Here is a 22,998-nt window from a genome sequence, read left to right as displayed (position 1 = left end):
CCCCTTTACTACACTTACCATTATTCTTTTCTTTATGTTGTCCCTCTTTCCTTCCTTCTTTCCTCCCTCCCTCCTTTCCTTCCTTCCTCCCTCCCTCCCTCCCTGCCTTACTTCCTTCCTTTCTTTTGTTCTTTCTCTTTTTTCTTTTTTAGTTTTCTATTTCAGTCAGTGTTGCACTAAACATCTTTGTTAATATCTCCTTGTGTACATGTGAGAGAATTTCTATATTTTAATTGATAGGTTTAGGGAATAAACTTTTTTAACTTTACAAGGTAATGAAAAATTGTTCTCCAGATGTTTCTGAGTTCCCCTTTCTCCATATCCTCTCCAACTCTAGGTATTGACAAACTTTTAAATTTTTTATAAAAAGATAAGAGTAAAACTGTATTTGCTACTTTAATTTTATTTTTTACATAAAGTTGAGCTTCTCTTCATATTCTTATTGGCCAATCAGGTTTTATTTCCTCTGATTTTTTTTTTCATTTGTATTCTCTCAGCAGTTTTTAAAATTATAATGCTTATTTTTTATTGATTTGTTGTAGCTTGTTATATATTCTAAATAGAAGCGATTCACCGAGGATGTATGTATCTTCCTAGTCTATTGAATGTCTTTTATCCATGTTTATAGTGTTTGGGTTTTGTTTTGTATTGGTTTTTTGGTTTATGCTTATATTGAGATAACAAAGGTTTTACTGATTTAATCTCTGAATATGGTGTGTATCACTTAATATATTTTCTGATGTTGGACAGTTGTTACATTCCTGGGGTCAATTCTCTGTAGTTATTATGTATTTATGTTTATACATACACATATACATATGCATATTGTTTTATTTGGTTTGCTCTTTTTTTTTTTTTTTTTTTCAGTACGCGGGCCTCTCACTGCTGTGGCCTCTCCCGTTGCGGAGCACAGGCTCCAGACACGCAGGCTCAGCGACCATGGCTCACGGGCCTAGCCGCTCCGCGGCATGTGGGATCTTCCCGGACCAGGGCATGAACCCGTGTCCCCTGCATTGGCAGGCGGACTCTCAACCACTGTGCCACCAGGGAAGCCCCGGTTTGCTCTTATTTTATTTAGAGTTTTTGCATCTAAGTTCTTAAGTGGGATCAGGATATATGTTTCCTTTTTCATGCTCTCTATTTTTAGTATCAATTTCATTATCAACTATTGATCATAACATTATTCAGTGTTTCTATTTCTTATTGTATTGATTTCAGTATGTTACAGTTTTCCAGGTAATTTCCCATCTCACTTGATTTTGTAAATTGTCCTTTAGTTGTTCAGTATATTCTCTTAGATATTTTAATGTTTCCTCTGTCTTAGAGATACATTCTTTCATTTCTAAAGTTTCTAATTTGTTCCTTTTTCTTGCTTCATAGTTTATAATTAATATTATTTTGATCAGTATAGGTTTTATTATCAAGTTGAACTTTGGCAATTTCATATGGTTTAACCTAATATTTTGTCTTTTTAAAGAACCAGTTTTGGCTCTATTATATATTTGTTCTATGTCATTAATTTTTGTTCTAATCTTTGTTATTTATTTCCTTATTTATTTGGCTTTATTCTGCTATTATTATATTTTTAACTTGCTAAGTTGGGTCCTTACCTAATTAGTTATACTTCTTTTGTATCATATAGATGCATTAAAGGCCATAAATTTTCCACTAAGTATCACTTTAGCTGCATCCCACAGGTTTTGATATGTAGTGTCTTCATTGTTGTTCAGTTTTAAATATTTAATATTTCCATTTTGATTTTTTTCTTTGATTCATGGCTTATTTGATTATAACTGAGTTTTCTAGTTTCCAAATATATATGGGTTTTTAATCTGTATGTTTTGTTTTAATTTCTGATTTTATTGCATTGTGGTCAGATAACATGGTTTTTATGATATAAATTCTTTGGTGTTTGTTGAGTCTTCTTTTATGGATCAATAATTATTGAATTTTATAAATATTACACAATAGCTTGAAAAAAATATGTAGTCCTTGAGGGGAAAAATTTCTACACATAAGTTAGGCCAAAATTATTAATTATATTGTTTAAAGTATCTTTACTGTTTTTTTTTTTCCTTACTTCTTGAAGTATTTTCTGCCTCCTTGTTGACTCCTTCACTTTGTTCAGTGTTCTGCTGGAATTTCACATTCTTAGAAAGCCTTTCTGTCAACATTGCATTAAAATATCTACTTCTCCATATCTTCAGTCTTTTTTTCCCTATCCTGCTTTTTCCTTGTGGCATTTATTATTACCAGATATTATATTTTATATTTATGTGTTCACTGTCTCCTTTACTAGAACATAAACTGCTGAAGACAGTAACTGTGTTTTATTTACTACTGTACGTTCTGGGTCTAAAATAGTACCTGCATAAAAGAGGCATTTAATATATAGTTGTTGAATGAATGAACAAAAGAATAGCAGTTTCTGATATTAAGGTGACCTCATTTTCAGTTGAACGAAGTTGTTTTCTGTGAGAGTTCTGATGGTCCTTCCAATGATTTAGCATTTTCTTCTATCCCATGACTTAAGATCTGTGCCCATAAGAGTCTAAGGAAATCCTGATTGTTTTTGTGTTAATTTTTAAGCTTGGATTTTCTGTCCCCAAAATATAGTATAAATGCTGATTCCTAAGGTGACTATGGAACATATCTGGATTTCATATTTCTTTTATGTGATTATTATTATTTATAACCACCCAGAGCACTAAGAAGAATTTAAGTTTTCTTACTACTTCTTCAAGCCAGTCTATAGATTTTTTCCTACTCCTAAGCTTATGGGTAGTACATCCATTAATAAGCATGGAGATGCTCCTTCACCCCTCTCACTGGCTTTAGGTCTTGTCTATTGTCCACACATTGATGTTAATACTCTATATATCGTCCCAAATATTTGGGTATATGTGGGTATGATGCCCTAGGGTTCAACAAGGTTTGAGCCCCACCCTGGGCTCTAGCTTTGAGTTATCTGTTCTTTTCTGATACTCAGAGATTTCCTTTTCTGTTTTTCATTCTAATTTAGATCAGTTTTTAATTATCCAAATTATCCTAAGTACCTGTGTATTTGAAGTGAGAAATAAAATCACATCAGTGGAATCTGCTGTAGTTACTGAAATGATTAGCATTTCATAATAAACTGTCTTTACTTCTAGTATGTCCAATAGGATCTTTACATGAATCTTTATTAAGGGTGTTTATAGCATGGTAATCCCCTTACAGAAGATGCACAGTAAGTATATTAATGTATCTAGCACTTGATTTGGATCATGTTGCCCTAATTCTTCAGTGGCTGTCATATTTCTGTGTCATATCAAAAATCGTATGAGATTTTTTTCAAAGAAAATATCCTTTAACAGTTAACATCATGCAATGAGTATTTGTGTGTGTGTGTGTGTGTGTGTGTGTGTGTGTGTGTGTGTGTGTGTGGTGGGAGCAAGGAAGAGGGAGACAAGAGAGGTTAAAGAGTTTAGGTGGAAAAAGAGACTATTAGACTATTAAGAAGAAAAAGACAGTTTAGGAGAGGAGGGGAGATAGGGAGAGCATGGGGTGTGGGCGAGAGTGCATTGATAAGACAGCTTGTACCTAAACAAGACAAATCTTTGGCAAGGTTGGTTTAATTCTTTTCAGTGAGGCAGATGAACTGTAGCAGAGATAATAAACTATTCTAATTCCAATCTGCCCTCCCCTTCAACTCCTTAAATCTGACTTCTTTTCACATATAGCTAAACTGGTGCTTTTTGCTGACACCTGAGTGAAGTTGAGCGGTTTGCACTTACACTCAATTTTTGGCAGTTTATGATTTGTACTGTACTTATGTCTACAGGGAAAAATTGGTCCCTCTGAGTGCAGAGTAAGTGACTGTCAGCTTGATAGTGTGTGAAAGCCCCTAATCTATCATGTGATATTAACAGGAACCCAGTATCAGCAAACCTGTGTTCTTTTGGAACTGCTTTTCTTCAGCATTCTCTATACGTAACAAGAGCATAGGTAACAAAGGTATTCAAGTCTCTCAAGTGAGACGTGAACACTTCATCCTCTTTTGCAAATATTGCAACATTTTGTGATTCTCCTTCATATCAGAAAAGAGAAAAAAATCTTTCCAATTATTTATTTAATGAATCAGTTACTTTATGGAGCTTTTGAAAATGTTATTTTTCAGATAGATTCAACAGTCTTATTCCTATTGTGTAATTTAGTGGTAAGCTTTCCACGTTCATCTTACCTGGGAAGGTCAAGCATTTTATGACCTCAAAAAGCCTGATCCTTGTTTTGTATAGATAATTACCTAAATGTTCCCATTATTTAGAATGGATATTTCAACCATCTCAAGGTTTACTTTTACTAGGATTCTCAAGTGTTTTCATTTATTGAATACTGAATCCAATTGAAGCAGCTTTTATAATATTGTCTAAAATCTTGTATTTTCTTATTTTATTTTAAAATTCATAGTTGTATGACATGCTGATGTAGCTTAATTGTAAACTTTACATTTAGATTTTACAGCTTTAGCATTTGTGCAAAGGCCTAGTTGAAGCTTAAAACATATTTTGACACCATAGGTTCTGGAGGTTTATGTGGCCAGAACAGATAAAGCAGAATTTCATGTTGGAAAGGTAGAGTACAGTTTATTGGTTATCACAAATAGAAGGCCTGATAACTTAATGAAAGCTGATTGGCAGTAGGATTTATCATAGCAACTGTAATACAGAGAATAGAAAATGATAATGTTACTAATTAATAAATAACGCATCTCATGACAATGTGGATCAATGTACTATCATTTAGAATCTTTACCAGCCAAGTTTTATTTAATTGTGTAGCTATTTTGGTGTTGGGATACAATTTTGAGAAGCTTAAAATACCTTTTGAGATGGTTATCAACCTGAGTCAGGTAAAGGAGTGTTTAGTACTTCAGATATAGGAAGGTTTATTTTAATTGGGAAATTTAGAAGACCTAAAAGATTTTGAGGAAGAAACAATTCTTGTAATGAATGTAATGAAAATGTAGCTTGAAATGGCTTGACAACATTTTCAATAAAATACTGGAAGAAAAATCAGTAAATATCTTGAAGACAAAGGAATCATGACCAATGAACAAGATGAGTTTATTACAAACAAATCATGTCTGACAAAATTAATAGTTGTTTAAAATAGAATTGCAGAATTAGCATGGATAAAGGGAATGCATTTTTTAACTTCAACTGAGTATTTGTTGTAGCTTTTCAAAAATAATTTAAAAATTAGGATACAAATAATCTAATGGATTGAATATTTATGGAAAGACAATGAATCTACTTAAGGCCAAAATATAGTGCTAAAAATATACCCAAATTGGGATTAGGTGGCAGTGACAAGGGTGACCTGAGAGGTTTGGGTCCCCCATTATCTCTATTGATCCCCCTAAATACTCATACAATTCATGTAAAAGCAACATGCATATCACATAAAGATGACTTCTAATACAAGTTCTCCTAGTGCCCCTTCTAATCATATTTTGTTGCTCTGTTTGCCCTATATAGAAATTCCATAGGCTTTATTGATGAATTTAGATCAATGGTCAACTAATCTGTCTTACTCTCTGTTTTGTTTGTTTTTAATTGAGGTATAGTTGACATGTAATGTTATATTAGTTTCACGTGTACAACATAATTGTTTGATACTGTATATGTATATATTGCAAAATGATCACCACAGTAAGTCTAATTAACACCCATTACCCCACATGGTTACAGTTTTTTTCCTTGTACTTTTAAGATCTATTCTCTTGGCAACTTTCAAGTATACAATACAGTATTATTAACTATATAGTCAGTATGATGTACATTACATTCCCAGGACTTATTTATTTTATAGCTGCACGTTTGTATCTTTTGACCACATTCACCCATTTTGCCCACTTCCCCCCCCCCCCGCCCCCCAGCTCTGGCAACTACCAATCTCTTCTCTGTATCTACAGTACATTTTTTTTTGTAGATTCCATAAGATTCCATTATATATAAGAGACATCATATGGTATTTGTCTTTTTCTATCTGACTTGTGTCATTTAACATAATGCCCTCAGGGTCCATTCATGTTGTCACAAGTGGCAGGATTTCCTTCTTTTTATGGCTGAATAATATTCCATTGTATATATAAAACAGTTTTTTAAAAAATCCATTCATCCATGGATGGGTATTCAGGTTGTTTCCAAGTCTTGGCTATTGTAAATAATGCTACAATGAACGTGGGGGTGCAGATATCTTTTCAAGGTAGTGTTTTCATTTCCTATGGATAAATAACCAGAAATGGAATTGCTGGATTATATGGTAGTTCTGTTTAATTTTTTGAGAAACCCACATGCGTTTTTCATAGTGGCTGCACCAATTTACATTTCTACCAACAGTGCATAAAATATCCCTTTTCTTCAACACTTGTTATTTCTTGCTTTTTTGGTAATAGCCATTTTGACAGTTGTGACATGATATTTCATTGTGATTTTTTTGTTTATTTCTTTTGGAGCAGAGAAAGGTTTATTGCAAGGGCCAAGCAGGGAGAACAGGCAGCTCGTTCTCCAAAGACCTGAACTCCCTGATGGTTTTCAGGGAAGAGGCAACATTTGGGGTGATGACTTCAGGCTGTATGACTTTCTTCTGATTGGTTGGTGATAAAGTAACAAGGGTGGTGTTCCAGGAATCTCAATCATCAACCTCTGCTTCCCACTAGTCTAGGGTCTCAGCATGATGTCACCGTCCTCCACCTGAGTAGGGCCCTTAGTTCCTGCTGGTCTTAGAGAGTCTCCCAGAGAAGCAGGAGGCAACTGCGACTCACCCTGGGGATGTAGACCCTGCTAGCAGCCATTCCTGGGAGCTTCTCCCATCATGTGGACATTGGTGCTGGTGGGCACCACCTCAGAATGTCATTGTAGTTTTGATTTGCATTTACCTGATGATCCCACTCTCTATTTTTTAAATAAAGTTTTTGTTTTAAAATACAGGCATCCTTGTTTATGTATTTATTGCCTTTGGCTGCTTTCCTGCTACAATGGCAGAGTTGAGTATTTGAGACAGAAACCACATGACCTACAAAACCTAAAATATTTATCATATAGCCCTTTACAGGTAGTTTGCTGATCCCCAGTCTACATGAATTTTTTTTAACCTTTAGAAGCATTAGAATTGTTGTCAAGTCTGGGCATAGGTAGAATATTTGTACACTGTATAAAGGAGGGAGTGAATTTGTGCATGTTACTACTCTTAGGGTTTAGTCTTACACTAAATCTTCTGTGTTTCATGGGGACTGACCCATCCGTTTCAGCAATAAAGGTCCAAAATGACATATGTGACACTGTCACTGCCTTCACTCAGTTCCATTCAACTGTCCTTGACGTCATAAAAGTTGATGATGATATATCAATAGGTTTAATGGGGGAAATGTGAAGGGAACTGTGACTGAGAAAAACAGTGTTGTTAGTCTTAAATATGGAGGCATTTTAGGTCTTATTCTGTAAAAATCTATTTTGTTTAGAAATCTTTCAAAATAAGTGTCATCAAATTTATCTTGGACCTTTCTCCCAAAGTACTTATATTAGGAACAGAGCATTCCTCAGCCTGTGATTCAACTAAAAAAAATCACCTGTGCATGGTAGGTGCTTGATAAATATTTATGGCTTGAATATTAACTTCATAATTACTTTTTTGTGTTTGTTTATTCATTCCTCAGATATATGAGTGCTCACTGCGTGCCAGGCATAATGCCCAGAAACAAGTGATTTGGCAGTGGATAGTGTATAGCTCTCCCTAATGTGGGGAGATGGGCAATGAATGAGTTCATAAATTTAAAAAATAATGATTGCAGAGAGTGATAATGAGTGATTTGTGTCAGAAAGGGTGGATAATGGGATAAAGAGTAACAAGGTACCATTTGAGCTAAGATTGAATGATGAGAAGTGGAAGCCACCATGAAATGATTTGGGAGAAGAGCCTTTAGTAGAACAAGTTCAAAAGCCCCAACCAGTTGTGGCCTCACAAAGGAATAGAAAGAAGACCAGTGTATCTAGATCCTAGTGAAAGATTGTGTGTGTGTGTGTGTTGTGTTAATTTAGGATCCACCATGTTTTGTGTCTGTGGGAGAGTGTTAGTAACAGGGTGGCCCTCTGCATGTTTTCTTAGGTACCCAAAGAATCAATAGTTTTTAAACAGATATGTAGGTTTTTGAAGTCAAATGAGAGTGATTGAATTAATTTTATTTGAATCAATTTTTGTTGAATCCAAGATAAGGTCATGAATAGGTGTCTGGATAGGAATAAGAGAAGAGTGGGAAGGGAGAAAGAATTCACATAGAGTTTTAGAGAAATTGGAGGTTAGCACTTGGTTCTTTGGCTCCAAGACTGTGTAGATTTCAGTTACATGAACACTCCTAGACACACTGTAGGCTCAAAAAAACGTTTGCTGAATCAATGTATATTGGTTTGAAATCTTACCTGATTAGATTGGAGGGTACAATTTCTGCATTATTTGAAGAGAGGATACATAATGGAACCAGATTATGGAGGACTCTGAAAACCAAGCACAAAGGATTTGATATTGTAAGTGGTAGGGAATCATTATAGGGAATAAGATAATAACTTGATGATTTCCAAATATTTGTTTTATTATGGTATGTAGGATGATTTAAAGACAAAAGGAGCCAAGGATGATGTTTTATTCCAGGCATACTTTCTATTTTAACCAGGTTCTCATTCTCAGCCTGGTTTGGCTACATTGCAATCAATTACTTCATAACAGAAGCTGGGTCTAATAAAGGAAAGCTGTCTCAGTTACCAAGGTCCTTTTTGTTCTGTAGTCTTGCATCTGTATTTGTATTTGAATTTGCTGTACCTTCTTTCCTGTCTATGTGATATTTAACAATTTTTCAGGACTCTGAACATTCTGCTTTATTTTGCCTTTTTATATTTGTCTCTCACTGATACCTCCTTGATTGTATTTACATGTAGGGAGTAATTCAATAAAAGTTAAATGGAACAAGTTTAAAATGGAAAGCTTTCCTATACAAACTGTAAGGATGGGATTTCCTCCCTCCCTCTCTCCCTCCCTCTCTCCCTCCCTCTCTCCCTCCCTTTCTTCCCATCTTTCTTTCTTTCTCTTCCTCCCTCCCTTCCTTCCTTCCTTCCTTCCTTCCTCTCTCCCTCCCTTCCTTCCCATCTTTCTTTCTTTCTCTTCCTCCCTCCCTCCCTCCCTTCCTTTCTTCCTTCCTCTCTCTTTCCCTTCCTTTCTTCCTTCCTTTCTTTCTCCCTTTCCTTCCTTTCTTTCTCCCTTTCCTTCCTTTCTTCCTCCCTCCCTTCCTTCCTTCCTTCCTTCCTTCCTTCCTTTCTTTTTCTTTCTTTCTTTCTCTCTTTCTCTCTTTCTCTCTTTCTTTCTTTCATCAAACTTTACTCTTAATGGGACTACTCAAAATGTAAAAGTTGGTATACTGAAAGCAAATCCTGAGCAACAAATTGGTTGCTATCTCTGTGAACACTCAATCTATCAGTGAGAAAGATATGCCAAGAAAATTTTCATGTTGTGGCAGGTTTAGTCACTGAAGCAACTTGCCTGCCCTCACTAAATATACATTTTACTTTAATATTTCTATTTCATAGAAACTATTTCAGACTAGAAAGTAAAAATCATATAATCTGGTTTGTTCCTTTCTTCAGACAAATTAGGAATAACAGACAGTCTTACCTTTGGGAGCTGTTATTATGATAATATGGCCCACTTATCTTGGTTGGCCCTCACAATAATATATAATCACTCAATTTTGTATCTCATCAGAGCTATTTCCGAAAAGGAAATGAGGGGTCAGCTTTTATCATAGGATTTTCCTCTGAGTAGTTGACACTGGGAAATTTACAAGGGTATATAACTGTCACAAAGGTGGTGTTAGTTTTGTCAGTAACTTATGAACAACTCCCCAAATGGCTATGTCTGAGCACAACACTATGAATATTTCTTATATGGTAGTGAAGAGGTGGACTTGTGTTAAATATAAAACCACACAAGAAAACCCATCACCTCATGAAGGATAGAAACTGCAAATGTAGTATGGTTTGTAGGAGTATAGACTCTGCAGGAAGATTGAATGGGTGTGAATCCTGGTTTTGCCACTCAGTAGAGAGGTGATCTTTGGCAAATTTCCTAATCTTTTTGTGCTTCAGTTTCATATCAGTTTCACTTCAGTTTCACATCAATAAAATAGGGATAGTGATATCTGATTTTGAGGTAACTACCTCTTAGAGGTTTTTTTTTTAAATTTTACATTAAGTAAATATACATAAATATACATAGAACAAAACCTGAATACAGGAAATGCTTATGTATTTGCTATTTTCTGATAATCTTTAGAAGTAAAGGTAAAAATTAAGTAGCTCTGTCTCTGACCCTGCCTTCTCTAAGAGTTACAAATGTATAAGAAAATTGTTGCCACTTCTAGAATGTGGAATGATTTGAAAACAGCACTATTTTGTTTTAAAACTCAAAGCAATGGTAGTACAATTGTCCTAAAAGGAGACATTATTTAACATTTAGATTAAGGTTAAATTAAGCAGAATTGTTTTTATACCCCTCTTTTTGAAAAAAAGGAGACAAATCATAAGATGATAGTTCCTTATTAGGGGCATCTTCAAAAAGCAACTTTAAACATCCTTGTTATGTCTTGAGATCACTGTGTAGTCAGTACAGTCTCTGATGTCTACCTACTTAGAATTCTGTAAAATTAGAAGACAAGTGGTCTTTACGTGGGTTCGTGGACTCCTGGAAATTTTATTCAAAACTTTGTGAACATGTACACTTTCTTAGAGAAAGAGATTCTTGGTTTTTATCATCTTCTCAGAGAGAATTATGATCCCCCAAAAGAGTAAGAACCGTCCTCTGAAGCAATATAAATTTTTTGTCTTCAGTGAAGATAAAAGTGTAATACCCTATTTACCAAGGCAGAAAAATTGAATAGTATATTTTAGGTTTTTAGTTAAAAGGATCAAAATGAAAATTTTATTCTCCCTGGTGAACACTTAGCTAGCCAGAAAATTTAATTAGCCAGAATTCCAGGTAATCAATGCTTACTTATGTCAAGCAGCAATCATTCTTCAGTATATTAGCTGAGTTGGTATTTTGTCCAGAGAAAATGGTGATTTTTGTCTACTGTTCTTTCTTGTCCTAGTTTCAGAATTATTAACATTTGCAATAGTTTCATAATTGTATGTTTCTTATGATATGCTTAGGAGTAAAAGCATTATATAAATGCTTGCTTCAAAACCATTATTATATCAATCTCATTAATATAATTTAGTACAGAATATTTCTACTCATTCTGTCCAAAGGCACTGTGGAATAAAGTATCTGAAAGAGGACAAGGGGAAGTTGGGAGAAAGGGAATTTTATTGAACTCTGAAATCTTAAAAATGTGTTGTAGGGCTTCCCTGATGGCGCAGTGGTTGAGAGTCCGCCTGCTGATGCAGGTGACGCGTGTTCGTGCCCTGGTCCAGGAGGGTCCCGCATGCCGCGGAGCGGCTGGGCCCGTGAGCCATGGCCGCTGAGCCTGCGCGTCCGGAGCCTGTACTCTGCGGCGGGCGGGGCCGCGGCAGTGAGAGGCCCGCGTACCGCAAAAAAACAAAAAAACCAAATGTGTTGTACTTCTTATGCACTTATGCAAATGTTTAAATTCACATTTACTTTGGTGTTTTTAGTTGCTTTTATTAAAATGTCTTAATAGAATATTTTTAAATAATTGTTTTATGGATCCTTAGAAAGGGTACACATTCCAAGCTTAAAAACTTTATTTAAAGTTTTTAATTGAAGGAGATTAAGTAAATAATTCAGAAATGCATTCTGTTTACCTGTTAATAATTAAGCAGGTTAGACTATGTACTTTTTATAGTCATGGTGTTTTACTTTATTTATTTGTTGGTGTGTTGGTTTTTAAGATTTTATTTAAGGCATTCTGCTATTGGGAACTAAAAATAAACTGAGTAAAGCTGCACATTATAAAGGAAATGGCTTGGGTTACTTTTAAAGAGACAAGTGAGAAAAAAAAGTAATTGATTGGATTTTAGGGTTAAAGGCAGTATTTAGTACATAATCTTTCTGAACTTTTCCCCTCTACTTGGAAGGGAAACTGAAATACCTAACAGAAAGAATAACTGAGTCATGTGAATGGTCTTCTGTTGCTCTAGAGCTCTGGCGCAATGGAATTTGATTTGATTTTAGATGGCTTTAGTGTAGGGTTTAGCCAGGTCACTTTTATGGATTCTTGGAGAAGTCTACCATAGAACTTATCAGATTTCTCTGGTGTTTCAAAAACTTTGATAATACTCAAAGCCAGAATGAATACCTCCACCTTCAGAAGCACCATTATGGATGAACTAGAACTAAATTAGTCTTTTCTAGTCTTAGAATATGTCTTATCCTCTTGACCATGTATGTACAGGTTCTTTCTTTCTGATGTTCTTTAAGGATTGTAAATTGGTTTTCATTTGGCATCTTTGATCAGATACAACCAAAGTTTGTATTTAAATTTTTATTTAATGATGAAGACATTTTCTGTAATTATTGATAACAAATAGTCTTTAACAGTTTCTATTCATTTTGTCCCAGCCTGTCATTTGCTTTGTTTGAATTTTTACTTATTTGAAATTATACTCCTCCTACCTCTAAAACTGATGCTTCATTTGTTCTCATGGCAAATTTTGTTTGTCTCTCTGTAGCAGTCCTATTGCTGAAACTGTTACATGTTTTATCTGTTTTCTTTTATAATTGTATGCTTACTGTATAAATATAACCTCAAACTTCTTAAAATTTCTACATTCCAGGCTGTGCCTTTCCTTGAAAATTTGATCAAATATGTGGACAATTAAAATTTGGCTTCTAAGAATCTAGTAGTTACCATTATATGTGATTGCTGTTTTATTTTTTTTTAACAAATCTTATTTTTCTTTCCTTTTACTTTCTTTTTTTTTTGCTTTGTTGTTCTATTTCTTCCCTCCCTCACTCCATCTTCTTCCCTTCTTTACCTCTTTTTTAAAAATCTATGCAGGTAATGGAGGTGGCCTTCACCAAAAATAGGACAGATAGATATTTTCAAATGGCTTTCTTAACATTCAGGAAATCTAATGATATATCATCTAATTTTTTTTCTGCACCATAGACTAAGTGTCTTGTTTTAGTGATTTTTTTTGTCTTCATGAAAAGTAATTTGTATGTATTGTAGAATATTTGGAAGGAAATTGTAAAAAGAAAAATATCTATTATATCTTAATATCTGAGATAAGTACTGGGAATAATTTAGTATATAGGTGCTTACATGCTTTTTATAATACATATTTTTTTCTAATACATATGTACTCACACATACATATAGATCAACATTTATATATGCATATGACCAAAAATTTGCATAGTTTACATATATTATATATACACAAATTATTAAAAATTGCTATCTTAATATCATTACCATTTTACAACCTGAATTTTAAGCTTAATGGTGTATTATAAATTTTTACTTGCCATATTTAATGGAAGCTTATCATTATATCACATAAAATTTATTTATCCAGTTCACTATTATGGAATATTTAGGCTATTTTAATTTGCATTTCTTTCATTGTAGTTACAGTTTAATATTGTTTCATATATATCTTAAGTTTCTTCTGTTGTGAATTACTTGTTCATTTGAAAAACTGAGATATTTTCTTTCTTTCTTTCTTTCTTTCTTTTTTTCTTTCTAGATAAAGACTATTAACACTGTGAATATCATATATGTTAAAAATATTTGTCTTTATTTGTTGTAGACATCTTAATTTTGTTCAAGATACTTTTGGATTTATAAAAGTTTTAATTTTAAGTTGTCAAATTCATAAATCTTTGTGCTTATGTTATATACCATTACTTATGTGCTTCAAAAGGCCTTCTTACCTTGGAGTTCAGAAAATTATATACATAAGTTTTCTTAAAGCTCTTTGATTATTTTACTTACTATATTCAGATATATCAATCTGATTTTTATTTTGGTGCATGGCAAAGGTAGGGAACAATTTTTTTTTTGGTCACTTAATGAGTCAAATATCTCAACACTCTGGAAATGCAACCTGTAATATTTACCCCATACTGAAGTCTCTATGGTCTGTTCCACAGATCTGTCTCTTCCAATGACAGTTATCACACTGTCACTTATATTTCAGTCTTTGGTAAAAGCTAACCTTGTTTTCTACTTCTTTGCTGCAGAGCCAATACCTAATACTTGTTATTTTTTTATTGTAATCTCCTATTCTATTTTATCACTTAAAAAAATTAAACTAGCTTTAAAACATCAGAACTACTAAAAATAATTTTAGTTCAATTCAGTTCAACAAAGATTTATTGACTGTTCACTATACACCAGGCCCTGTGCTTGTATTAAGAACACATAAATGAATCAGCTGCCTGCGCTATAGGGTTCCTGCGCTAGAAACATGTATTAATCTGATGGAGGAAGACAAAGGACGTGTGAATGGTCAAGATAGTGGGCTAGTATCAATACCTTCATTTTTTTCTGATTATTTCTTACTCTTTTTTTATCTATGACTTATTGGCTCTAACCATTTTATATATTTTCCCTCTTTCCTTTCTTTTTAATCCATAAATGATTACTTATTAAGTGACATTGATTTAACAGAATTAGATTGATTTAGGCATATGAAATATGGTAACTTTCTCATATTCATATGGTCTGTTTTTCTAATTACTGAACTGATAATTGTGTCTTCATATTTTCAATTCTATAAATGTTTATTGAATTCTTTCTAGGCACTATTTAAGGAGCTGTAGGGAAAGAAAAATGGATGTCTTTGACAAATTTATAACCTAGTGGGGGAATTCACCATTTATAAAAATAATAGCAACATAATAAAATAATAGTTATTGAGAGTACTGTTTACAAGCCAATACTAAGAAAGGTAGTGTGTATCTCCTTTAATCCTTATAACAGCCCATATAGCCCCAGATATTATTTTTTTGACTCTTTTCCTTACTTCACTCAGGAATTTTCTTATTGTTGCCCTCTCTGAGAAGATTTTCTGTCCAGACCTATCTAAAATATCAGCCCATGTAACTCTCAGTGCTATTACCTTGCTTTGTTTGTCCTCATAGTATTAATTATAGGACATTATTGGTTTAATGATTTATTTGCTTATTGTTTGTTTTCCCTGCTACAATGAATATTGAGTGAAAGACTATGAAAAATGGGTTGTAGAAGTTTGCAGTTGCAAAAGGTCAAAGTTTAATATATAACATTTAACTTCTTTAAGCTTAAATTGTTTCATCTGTAAATAGATGCAGACTTAGTGCCTTTTCATAGGTTGGTCAGGCTGTTGATTCTTTCCTTCAATAAATATTCATTGATCTCCTACTATGTAGCAGACACTATTCATATAAATGGGGGATACAGTGAAAGAGACAAGGCCTGACCTCATGGCCCTTCCATTCTAGTAGGGAAGACAGACAATAAATAAATTAAAATTACTTTTATAAAATATCATGTAATGGCCAAATTAATTTCCTCCAAAGTATCCTTCCCCACCTCATCCGTACAACCTGAACATTGTTTTTTCTTTTCCATTCCTAGTTATCCTCTGTTTATCCATGATTAATAGTTATCTCACTCCTAGCAGATTCTAATTTTCAGAGCCTCTTCTAAATTTGATGTTGCAAAATAAGTGTGGTATTACTCAGGTACCCTGACTATAGCAGAACCATCACCTTCCTTTTCTGGATCCCATTTATTTATTAGTACAGCATAAGCTCAGGATCGCTGGTATGGTTTGTTGTTTGAGTCTTTGTTTTCCCTTTGTTTCTGCATCTTAAAGATCTAGTCAGTTAACACGCTTACACCTTCTTCGTTTTAATAGAACTTTTACTGTACATGTACTCGTTTACAGGATTGGCTTATGTTTACGCATTTCCATTGGTAAAACTGCTTTTGAGACTTTGAATGGCTGAATCTCTGGAGATTATTACTAAATATGACATTAAGGTCCTCAGTAAGATTTCATAGCAAATTTAGAGAGAACACTTTCCGAGGACATACAATATCAAACTCAATTTTTAATAGGAGAGTTGTTTCTAGTTAAATCTTTTTATATTTTAACTCACCAAATTGGCTTTAAAGTCACCTCAGCATCCTGCCTGCTTTACTGCTCCCGGTCCTAGTTTTCATTCTATACTATCAAAAGCATTTGGTCAGAAGATAGTTTAAAAGTGACTGATCCATTTGTTTGACATCCCTGCCTCCAAATCTGAGTAGGACCCTCCTATTAGCCTTGCTTGCTGAGACAGGGATCATAAAGCCATGTTTTAATATCAGTGCATTAGGTACTAAAGACCAGTTCAAGCTCTATTGAGCATGTTACCCTCTACTCCCTGTTTCTTTCCACCCATTTACTTTTTATTCTCTTTAGATTATCTTTTTTATGAAAATCTCTCCAACCTCACTCATATTTTGAGGACAGGGCTTGTATTTTATCTTTGTATACTTCCTAAATTACCAGTGTATTATGGGGTAGTAGATCTTTGCAAAATCTCTGGTAATTAAAAATAAACAAATAAATGTAATAAAGACTATTGGAGATTAGTGGGGTTTTTTAGATCAGTTTTTTTAATTTAAAAAATATAAATGGGGCTTCCCTGGTGGCGCAGCATTGAGAGTCCGCCTGCCGATGCAGGGGACACGGGTTCGTGCCCCGGTCCGGGAAGATCCCACATGCCGCGGAGCGGCTGGGCCCTTGAGCCATGGCCGCTGAGCCTGCGCGTCCGGAGCCTTTGCTCCACAACGGGAGAGGCCGCAACAGTGAGAGGCCCGCGTACTGCAAAAAATATATATATAAATGTAAAAACATCTGTTTGTATAAATTAATAAAGCTTCTAATAATACTATAATAAATATTCTGTTCTCCATCTAAACCCTGTACACAGTGGTTTAAATTGTAAATTCGTGCCATATTTTACTGAGTACTTGTTCTGCACATAGACAAATTAATGTGTTAGCCTTTATTTTTCTTTTTAAAACTATAGGTATTGGAGGTTCCCTGGCGGTCGAATGGTTAAGACTCCACACTTCCAGTGCAGGGGCCTTGGGTTCAATCCCTGGTTGGGGAACTAAGATCCTATGTGCTGCATGGCGCGGCCAAAACAAAACAAAACAAACAAAAAACTATAGATATTAGTTGGCATACACAAACTCAACTACCTACTTCTCATGACTAGTCGTAAAGATATTATGGAAATGTAAATTGTTTCCTTGGCAGATTACTAAGTTTAAGTATTTCTCTTTTACAGTCACACAAAAAGAAGTGTTAAGAATTGCCCTTTGAGACTCTGAAGACTAAAGGTAATATCCAATGATATTTTCTTCAATAGGTTTTTATCTTCCTGGAAAGTTTCATAATTTTAAAGGCCTTGGGTTTACTGCCTCAGGTCTTTTCTTTATTGCCCTTTAGCACGTTAAATAAAATTTTCTATGCCTACCTAAAACAATCTGAAATTATAAGTCAAAACAAGAAGAAACCTTGTGTCATCTCAGAATATGTCACCTAATTGGGTGTTGCTGTATACCCCTTGATCCTTCTATTTGGGAATGTATTATGGCCCCTCCCCTGTTTTTTAAATCAGTTTGGAACTCTTCTGATTTTATGCCTCACCCTTTTCTTAAATAGACACATTGGCTCAAAGTCAAAAAGTCAGTACCAATTCCTCTTCAGCAAGAGCTTTACAACTAACTATAAGAAATAAACATGCATTTTTGGGGAACAATGAAACTGTGCAGACAAGATTTAGTGGCGACTCATAGTCAGAAATCCAGAATTTCAGGCAACAACTTTACAATAGACTTGTGTTGCTGCATTGTGTATAAAGAGCTCATAGGGATTGAAGAAGGTTTCTGAAACAAGAGGGGACTGTAATTACTTTGCTTCTTACATGCATGGTTAGATCTTCCAGCGAGAATAACATGGTAGGATAATTTATTATAGAAGAGTAAATCACAGATTACATTGGAGGGAGATGGGGTGGTGTGATCCAACCATCAGTTTTGTGAATACATACACTTAAGCATGTGTGATAGCTTGTTTTTAATTTCTTTACACCAGTGCACACCTCAAACATTCCGTTTAGCAGTGGGATATGCAAATTGTTCCAAATGCAGCAGCAGTACTTTCACCTGAATGTCAAAACTGTCAGAGAGCTTTAAATCAAATCTTTATAACATTTTAAAAAACCAGCCAGCCCTAAGATTGAGGCACCAAACTCACTGCAAAAACTTGATTCCCATACTTTCAAAAAGCTCCTGTATGTCAACAGGGTAATGTCAAAGTTCTCATTCACCTGCTTTCTAATTTTAACCTTTTAAGGATTTTATTTTATTTGGCTTAATTATGATATTTTCTACAAATTAATGATAAATGCCTTGATTAATAAAACCAAATGTCAGAGAAAATGACAACTTGATGAAAAATTAATACTCGGCAATATTTTAAGGTACAGAAGTACTAAAGATGTACTCTTAAATCTCATACTTCATTAGCTCCTTTTGAAGGTAGGTAACCAGGATTTTCTTTGCACTTAAGTTTTCACAGCCACATGTGTAGATGCATTTTAGCAGTATGATTTTCAGCTGTTGCTTTGACTGCTAGCTGTTATATACATACACTTCTAGTTTTTCTTTTGCTTCATAATATTTATTTTTATTTTACAAAATCAAGGTAAACTATATTTTGGGTTGGTTATATTGATGAAGCTATCATACTAAGAATCCAAATAGTAGTGTGTGTCTGTGTGTGTGTGTGTGTATGTGTGTGTGTGTGTATGTGTGTGTATTTCAAGAGGTCTCATGGTGTAAAATGTAGTAATTGGTGATTGGATATCTGCTACACTATTAATTCATTTGGTTATGAATATTTCGGCTGTTATATTTTAAAATTATTCAGTAAAAATAATCTAAGGAAAATAGATTTTTTATGGAGATTTGTTTTTTTAAATATATTTTCATGAGCTTTCATTAAAAGACCTGAATACCAATAAAGAATTGTAACTTGCTTTCTTCTTATAAACAGTTGGTTAGATAAAAAACTGAAGGATAGGAAATATGACTTTTATTTTTTCTCCTTTTACTGCAGATCATGGTGTTGAAAGATAAAAAATATCCCTTGTATTTTTCCATCTTCACAAATATCAGGATGATTTTTAAATATGAATACTTAAAAACTCTATTATATGTTATGCGGAAATGGTACTATGGAGGATTATAGTCCATGTTAGTTTTATTTTTATATTTCAAAGATAAAGCTGCCAACCAAATGAGGGAAGGCACAATGACCTCTTCTGTGCCGTGCTTTTGCTTGGTTTGGTTGTTCAGAGATAAAATGACTCACGTAATATACTGTCAGTGAAATGGACTCACTTTGACCATCTGTTCATGTAATGACATACCTATCAACAGAAATTTTTGCCAACTAATGTTAAAGTCACTTTTCTGTAATATACTGGGAACTTCTGGGTAGGTGTTTCAGGTATGTTGCTAAGCACAGTAAGATAAATAGAGAGGAGTGTTGGTCAATATCCTGTAAATACAATATATGCCAATCCCAAGGGAAAAACATTCTTCAGTGGAGATTTCTAGTACTGTTTAAAATTGGAGATGGATTGTGCTGAATCTTCCCTTAGCTGGCTCTAGGTTTTATTGTTTCTGTGTCTTGCCTGGTTCCAGGCATCTAGTCTGTACCGGCAAAGCTACTCGATGAGGAGAGGCCACCAACATCTCTGCCCTGACTGCTTACATACCTGCCATGAATAATAAATCTGTCAGCTAGTTATCACTGCGTTGTTAACTGTCTCTGTTCTTTCTTAGCTGATCACTGCCCAGAGGAGTTTAAGTTCCATTGTATCACAAGACCTCTGTTATGTTTCTATACCTGCATTTATTTGTATGCAAAAGCATTCATTCTTCTTTTTTTCATATACCAGTAAATAAGACATGCCCCAGTTCTCTGACAGTTGTTAAATTACATAGCAAACAATGTGCTTTTTCCCTCCTTGTTTATTCTATTCTTCAGCCTCTTATCAATTTACTTCTGCATATGAGCCAATTAAATTTTATTCATTAGTTATAAGATTTGGAAATACTTACACCTACCTCACAATCCACAGTTTTATAAGTGTTTAGTTGAGATTATAGTTATTTGGGGGTAAATACAAAGAGAACATCATCCTTTCCCCAAAACGAACAAAGGAGATAGACTGAAACCCAAAATAGTCTCTTAAAGGCTTTTGCTTGGTGTTATGTTGTTTGATCCTAGAAATGAGGACAACTGATTCAACCTTACACAGTTAAAATCTTTAGCTTCAGGGAGTTGAGTTATGATATTTTAAACATGATGCTTGAGTTAACACAGACAACAATTAGCTGATGTTCTTTGAAGAATCTAAACCTTATAGGAAATTAAACAGTGTTAGACTATCTCTCATTCAACAGAAAAAAAAAACCTAAAAATAAATATGTTTTCTAATGGACTTAAAATACATAAATTTCCAGTTTTAGTACTTATAATTAGACCATATCTTCTCTCTAAATGACTTATTAGCACCTTTGGAAACTGTATTCTCTCCTTTAAACCTACAGTATTTTATTCTGCAAGGTCAAGTAATTGAGACCTTACTGGTTTGGAAATATTAATGCAGCTTCCAAAGTTACTTAATGCATAACTTAAGTACCAGTAGAATGATCAGTTCTATTAAATAGGATTCATTTACCATATTTTTTTCCTTTGGAATCTTGTGTTCATGTTAATTGAATAAAGTATGCTCATGAAACACACTGATAAATAGAGCAATAAAAAGATACCAAGAAAAACTATGACCATTGTCCAAGATGTGTAGGGGATTTGTGTTTCTTGACTAAATGCTGCATTCATTCTTCCTCCCTATCTACCATTCCCCCAAATATCCAGGTCTCTTTTTGTATGCTTTAGTGATAACAAGATGTTTTTTTATTCCTCTAATGAAGTGGGAAGCAGATTAACATGCTTTCTTCTTGGGAATTAGATTACTTATTGTAGTACTGCTCAACATATCTTTGTAATACTCCCCAACCCCTACCCACAACTAATTAGTGACTTTCAGAATTAGGGAAAATCTTAGTTGTGTGGTGGTTCTATATTTACCAGTGATCAAGGAAGTGTTACTAATACACTTGTCAGTGTTAAAAAAGAATTAAGTAAATAAAGGGCCAGATGGTCGAGCCCAGGACCTATCAAAAGCCCAGTATGTGTGGGCTGGTCCAAGGGAATGACAGAAACATTACCAGGCTAAGTGGAATCAGAGTTTGGCTTTCACTTTTAAGAAACAGACTGTTTTTCAAATATGTTTTCTTATGATATAATAATTTACATGTTCGGATCTCCTTTGTACTAGTAACATTTGAGTGCGTGTATTTCCCTGCGCATCAAGAGCCAACAGTGTTTACAAAAGTCTCCTTTCTGATACATGTAACAGGACATAGTAGCATCAAAGTAAAGCAATTACCAGGCAAGCATTTTTTCTGGTTCAGAGAAGAATTCTTTGCACTCTCACAAAAATCTATGTTTTTACTGTTATAACTTACTCATTATACTTTATTATAATTGACAATAGACTCTATGGTTTATGATATAAGAAACCTGGTTATGTAATGTTTGCTGTAGTACATGGCCATGTGAGGAACTAGTAAATATCTCTTAGTGCTTTGTTGTAATAAGAGCATTATAATAAGTGGTTATAATAAGATTAATTTAAACTGAAGATATTAAGAAAGCAAATTCCCTTCCTTTCCTATGATTTAATTGTCTTTACATGTATACATACATAAACACTTATTTCCCACTCTAATTTCCATCCTTTTTATTTTTCATCTATTTTAATTTATTTTATCTTGTAATATGCACTTTTGGAAGCTGTTTTAAATCTTTCTGGTTTCTAGAATAGATGCATGGGTCAGTGAATTGCTGGGTAGGTAAACTTGACTAAATAAAGTATACACTTTTTTCCAAATTTTTCTTCCTACAATCACATAAATAATGCTAGAAGAGATTAACTAACTATAGACCTCCTGCCTTCCTTCTCTTCCTTCTTTCCATCCTCCAGCAAATATTTATTGAATATCTGCTCTGTGCCAGGAACTTTTTAGGGGTTAAGATATAACTGTTGAAAAAATGAGACATAGTCTTTCCCCTTTGGGGAACTGATAAGAAAGGACTAAGAAGAAAATAAAATACATGTATAAGTAAATATTATAACATAGACATATAACTAAATGACATTTTTCTGGACTTCTTAATTCTGGCATGGGTTAAGAAGTTTGGTCTATAATGGAGGAATTATCTTCAATGGTCTACCTCCTTAATAGAGGTTTACTTCTAGATTTAAAAATTGCAGGCTGGCAAAATTATTTCAGATTATGTCTTGAGGGGTGGGTGGCCTTGGGATGAAGATAGGTGAAGCAATATTTGCTTTCAAGGTAAGTCATAAAGAAAACAATTTTATAAATCTGGCTTACTATATATGATATAGGTGACTTCCATAAGTATTTTCAATCTCAGATTGAAAAGTCATGGGAATTTCTAGTATTTAAAAAAAAACAACAATTATTTCTTTAAAGATTGTTTATTAATGGTCCAGAGTTTGAGTTTATCTGTGAATTGGGTAGTAGTAGCAGTGATGAAAGAGCAGGTGATGGAAATGTATATTTTCTCCTTCTTCTCTTTGGACATGTGTGTGGAATATTTTTGTCTTCCAATTAGATTGTTCATTATGCTCCCTTTGGATGTGTGTATTGTTTGGCCTTCCAGCCTTGCATGCTCATTCAAAGGCATTCCAAGTCATTATGCTGAACTTCAGCCTTGTTCAGTAAAAAGGTCATTTCCTCCATCAGCTGTCCACTTGGACATACATTCCTTTTACTCTCAAAAAGACTTTATATGC

At 34.1% G+C, this 22,998-nt stretch overlaps 1 protein-coding gene across 14 annotated transcripts in view; it reads left to right on the top strand.

The window, feature by feature from the left end:
* The window catches only part of ZBTB20 (zinc finger and BTB domain containing 20), a 799,009-nt gene that overhangs the window by 166,337 nt on the left and 609,674 nt on the right, over positions 1-22,998 (top strand). For all 14 annotated transcript variants that reach the window (XR_014326231.1, XR_014326232.1, XM_082839976.1 and 11 more), the window contains one exon: positions 17,326-17,377. The gene's annotated coding sequence lies outside the window, so the exon portion shown is untranslated. The remainder of the gene's footprint in view (positions 1-17,325; positions 17,378-22,998) is intronic.

Source organism: Leucopleurus acutus, assembly GCF_964270905.1.
Source record: "Leucopleurus acutus genome assembly, chromosome: 5".
In the NCBI taxonomy this organism is placed as follows: Eukaryota; Metazoa; Chordata; class Mammalia; order Artiodactyla; family Delphinidae; genus Leucopleurus; species Leucopleurus acutus.
Note: the sequence above shows the minus strand (reverse complement) of the source record. Positions and strands in the feature narration are given on the sequence as shown.